Here is a 6000-nt window from a genome sequence, read left to right on the forward strand (position 1 = left end):
CCTAAACCTCTCCTTAAAAGCTTCTTCACCATCTTAATAATGCTCTCAAAAAATCCGCCTCACCAAGCAGCTGTTGGGGGGGGGGGTTAAATTTCCACTGAATTCTTAAGACGGAAGCGTCATTGACAATCTTGTCCCAATCAAAAGAACCCATCAAATTATTTGTTCCAGTAAAATTTGTTACGTTATCGCTGTATATAGTCCTAGGTTGCCCCCGTCTTGCGACGTATCTTCTAAAACCTAGAAGGAATCCATTAGTTGAAAGACTCTGTATTAATTCCAAATGAATGGCCCTATATACAGCGCAAGTAAAAAGCAAGATCCAGGCCTTTTCCCCATCCTTTAAATGAAGCGGCCCTGCTAAATCCACTCCAGTGACTTCGAATATCAAGGCTTTCCGTACACGATCTTCTGGTAGTGGCGCGGGAATTTATTCAATTTTCTTGCTCGTATATCTTTTGCATCTTATACACCTTGAGAGCACTTTCGGGACAGTTTTTCGGCCCTGCAGAATCCAAAATTTTTGACGAATATCTGTTAGGACAACTTGAACTCCAGCCTGGGAAGAGATCAAATGATGTTCGAAAATCAATCTCTCCATTAATGGGTGCTTACAAGGCAATATTAGAGGGTATCTAAAATTTTCTTCATCATCTCGTCTAGTAATTTACTTTTCAATCTAATTAGTCCATCAGAATCACTAAACACACAGAGTGATTTAAGTTTTTATCTTGCATCTTTGTTATTAAAGGTTTCTTGTTGCACGATTTGTATCACCTTTCTTTCGGCAGCATCTAGTTCTGCAACAGTTAAAAGATCTTTCATCTTGTTAATTGGATTTCTGCAATTTTGTATAAATCGTAGCATCCATGCTATCATTCGCACAATTTTTGAATATCTTGAGAACTTGTAAAAATACCAGGATTTATTCAGATCTGTAGAGTGGACCAAAGTTACGACCCTCTTTTTCCTTTCCCGGAAAACCTCTTCAAAATTGTATTCAGAGTCTGTCGCTGGCCATTCTTCTTCTGGAAGTTTCAACCACTGTGGACCCTCCCACCATCTCGATTTCAAAAGTCCTTGGATTGAACAACCACGGGAAGGGAGATCAGCAGGATTGCAAGTCCCTGGGAGATGCTTCCAAGCATCCTTTGAGGAAAGACTTATTTCTTCTACTCTGTTATTCACGAACGTACCCCAATGATCTTTTTGAATCCAATAAAGAACAACAAAAGAATCTGTCCAATAAAAAGTAGGTACGTCTCTCAAAGACATAGAATTTTTAATATCTGAAGTTAACCTAGTTCCAATGCAGCATGCCAATAATTCTAGACGAGGTATTGTAATAACCTTTAAAGGTGCTACTCTACTTTTAGTCTCTATAAAATATATTTTGACTTCCTCTCCCAAGGTATTTCTCAAAAATACGACAGTACTGTATGCAACTTTGCTGGCATTACAAAAGGTATGAAGACTTAGTCCTTCTGTGCAGCGATTGATCTTTACACATCTAGGGATCTTCACTTCAGACAGCAATTTCAAATCAACAATCAAAGTTTTGAATTTTTTTCCAAATGTCATCTGGTAGAATTTCATCCCACCCTAAGTTTCTTTTCCAAATATTTTGCACTAAGAGTTTTAAACATATTGTCACAGAACATAAAAATCCAAGTGGATCAAATATCTTTTGAGACGTTGACAGAATATTTCTTTTACTGCAAACATCAAAATTAAATTCTTTATTTTGTAAATCACAGAAAAGGAAATCTTCATTTGTATTCCATAACAGTCCAAGTACTAAGGTTGGAGCAGTTGGCTCGTCCCGACTTAGGTCCCTTGTATATTCCCAACCTCGAAGATCAAAACAAGCCTTGGAAAGCAACAGCTTTGCTTCTTGAATGAATCGGGTAAGATCATCTTCATTGCGCACGGATGTCACACAGTTATCTACATAAAAGGAATTCTTCAATATTTCGGAGGTTTCAGGAAAGCACTCTTTAATTTCCTCTAGATGATTAATCAAAACTGCTGCCAAGAGGAAAGGACTACAAGTGAGCCCAAAAACAAGACGGCGGTGACGAAGTATCTGAAATTTTCTTGTTTCGTAATCTTCCCACCAAAGAAATCGCAAAACATCTTGATCCTCTTTTGCAATTGAGATTTGAAGAAAGGCTTTTTTAATATCAGAAATTACCCCAATGTTATTTTGTCTGAATTTTCTTAAAATGGGTGGAATTTGTTCTATTAAATTTGGTCTCTTTTCCAGACAGTCATTTAAGGACGGAACTTTCTTAATTCGACAAGAAACCTCAAACACTGGACGTACTTTGGTTGATGAGTTTTTCTTAAAAACACCTCTGTGCGGCAAATAATAACTTGGATTTCCTTCCTCCATTTTGGGCACTTTCTCTATTATATTTTCCCCAAGCCATTCTTCAAAAACAGCTTCATATTCTGCATATTTCTTTTCATCTTTTAACTTTTGTGAAGTACGGATACAACGCTGTTCAGATGTTGATCTATTGTCTTGTAGAATTTCTTTTGCTTCTATCCAAGGTAGCTTAACTATGTATCTGCTATTTCCATCTCTATCCACTGTTTTCATAAAATGATCCATTGCGTTTCTTCTCATTTCTTCTTTAGATTTAGTTTCAACTGGATCCATAATACCTAAAGTTTCTAATTTCCACAGATCATCGATAAAGCTATTTTGTATTAGCATTGAATTCACCAGATGAGCGGAAGTATTTTCTCCTTTTCCTCCAAAAACTTTACCCATGATCAGCCAGCCTAATTTTGTTTCATATGCAACTAATCCACATTTCAGAGCATATATATTTCCTGAGAATAACTGTCCGCAAAAGTCAGCCCCTATCAGCAATTCAATGTCGGGACAATCTTTGCCTTGATCAGAGAGTATTATATTCTTTTTCTTCAACTCCTTTTGACAATTTCCTTTTTGGATCCGAGGTATTTTTCCACATATAATTGGTTGATCGAGGACTTGCATATCGTAAGTGAATCCCGTATTCAAATTCTGAAGGATTATTTCATATAGTCCATGATCTTGTTTTTCTAACGTAGATCCACCAAATACCGAATGTATAATATTTTTAACTTCAGTGGGCCTCAGATTCATTTCTTTAATTGTTTTCTCTAATAAGTATGATCGCTGCGAACCACTGTCAATAAGAGCTCGTACTCTACGTGTTTTGCCTTCTGCTTTAATATTAACTTGCAATGTTTGAAGGAGAACTTCAGCAGCACACTGATTGGATAAATTGACATTCAGATTCTCTTCCACCTCAGGTGTTTTGACTTTTGGTTTGTTTGTTGGCAGTTACTGGACGCATCAAAGTCCAATGCCTCTTATTACAAAGCAGGCACTGTACATTTGACTTGCAAATTCTTGATGTATGACCAGGCTTTAAACAAGTGAAGCAGCATTTTTTATTTTTCAAAATCTTTTGTTTCTTTTCAAAATCAAATTTTTTGGCATAATAACATTCTTTGCTTTCATGAGGTTTTTCACAAAAAAAGCAGATGGTAGTATATTTTCTTTTTTCTATACCACCTGAAAACAAATCTGTAGCCGTAGCCACAGAATCAGAATGTAACACTCTTTCTTTCCTCTCATTATACACCTTCGGTGCAAATCCTGTTTTCGATAAGCGACTTCTTTCTTCACCTTCTATTTCCGTTTTCAGAAAGAGTAATAAGTTTTTCAGTTTTTCTGTATAAGCACTGCTTTCCGAGTCATGATTTGCTATTACAATAGGATTACGTAACCATACCCTGAAAATATCTTCAGGTATGCAGGATTCCACGAGGGGGAAAAGCATTGCTGAATACTTGTCTGATGTTAATCCAATTGATTCTAGAGCTCTTAAGTAAGTTTCTAATTTATCATAAATTTACGACGTGCTTAATTTCCTTTTAGGTTCTGAAGCATTTATTATAACTAACTTTAGTAGCTCACGAACGTAGTACTCAATAAGAAACTCATCCTTTCCGAAACGCGATTTTAAACTTTCTATTGCCTTGCAATAATTCGCATTTGTTGGAGGATAACTGTCTATAATTTCACGTGCTCTAGTTCCTTCACTTACACATTGGATCAAATATTGAAATTTGTCTTCATTTTCTAATTTATCATCATCATGACTACGCTTAAACTGACTCCAGAAAGCCAGCCAATTCTTAATTTCACCGTTAAATTTAACGAGTTCTATTTTAGGTAACTTAAGTTTTCGTTTAATTCTAGGAGAAACAGAACCAACGCTTTCCCTTTCAGCGTCAGAAAGTTTAGTCAAATATATGTCCACATTTACTTTCGCATCAATCATTTTTGTGCTGTATTCCTCGATTTTCATATACTCATCTTCATACTTTTCGGTATTCGGATTTTCCAGAAGAAAACTACATATTTCATTCTCTAATTTGGCCAAATCCGAATAAATTCGTTCCAAATTCCCGAAAAGTGATTTAATTTCTTTTTCCTGAGGTTCATCGACCTTTAATCTTTCAATTAGAACATTATACGTTTTCGTAAAGTTAAATCTAATAGGTATTCGCTTCGTAACGAACATCTCCATTTTTATTCCACTACTTAATTCTTATTGCAAATAAAAACAGTCGTACCGCATTTTTAGCGATCACGTTCGGGTTCACCACAATGTTGAGACTGTACCTGAATTTCATTTCATTCAGTCGTTTCTCCGCTAATAAGATTCAAAGATGTGGGTTCGTAATGTGAAATAATCCACACTCGTTGTTAATCTAACTCCATTTTATTCTCCCTCTATCTAATCTACAATTCCATTTACATGCTATATATATAGTTAGTTGCTTGTTTTTTATAGTTTTTATATTTTAGGTTTACCATACAGCAAATCCCCACGTAACGTCCCACGTTTTCTCGTGCGCGTTTTCCACGAAAGTGTAGACGGAATTTGGCCGTCTGATAAAGCCTTTAGTAGTAGCTGCATTTGTGCTGTCAAAATACAATGGTGCTTTTTCTGTTCATTTTTTAGTTTTTAGTTTGAATCAGAAATAATTTTTTAGTTGCGATTCCGAAATAATTTAGTTTCGTTTGCAAAATATTTTTAATTTTAGATTGTTATATATATATATATATAAAGCAGAAGTCGGGAAGAAGCGCGAAATAAATTATCCCTCGTCTTTTATAACATAAGTTATGGATAGGGAAAATATTTTTTTTTTTTTACAGTGCTAATATCCGCTCTTCAGGCGGAGCGTGAGAATGTGTCGGCGTTTAGCCAATTCAGCAATTTTATAAAGCTTCTCTTGAATTAATTCAGTAGAGAAAGTGGAATTGGATCAAGAAATAAGAGAAGGAACTTACTATGGGCTAAATTAATATAAAACTTTGTAAATTAATTAGAATTGAAATCAGAGTTTAAAATATCATTACAATTTTTCCCCCACTGCAAGACGTGGAAGTGCGTCAGAGCCCTTTAACACACAACCATATCCTACAGTGGCGTTCAAGTAAGAGGTTAATATTTAAAAGTATATTGAAAGGGATAGCCAAGTTTCCTTTTCCTTCACATTATTTAAACATTATTACAAAAATCCCATTCACCATTTTATATTAGAAATATAAAAAGAATTATATTTGTGAAAATAGTATATAAAAACCTTAATAATCATCAATAAAACAACAAAATATTAAAAATTAAATAATATGGTGCATACATGTATTCTGGCTATTATTCTGTATTTCACTTAATTTGGTGAAAATAATCTGACAGGCCTGCTTATATTATTCTTAAATTCTAGGAAATCTAACTGAACAAAATTATTAAATTAGAAATAAAGTATTAAATTATTAACTATAATATCAATATTGTTATGATTCCACCCAAGTGAAATATCAATATAATTATGATTTCAAACAAATATTCAAAACCAAAGATTCAAAGCCAAAGATTCAAAATTTTAGGTAAAAAACTTGGATATGAAAATAATACTTGTAAA

This window comes from Argiope bruennichi, chromosome 3, assembly GCF_947563725.1.
Source record: "Argiope bruennichi chromosome 3, qqArgBrue1.1, whole genome shotgun sequence".
Classification (NCBI taxonomy): domain Eukaryota; kingdom Metazoa; phylum Arthropoda; class Arachnida; order Araneae; family Araneidae; genus Argiope; species Argiope bruennichi.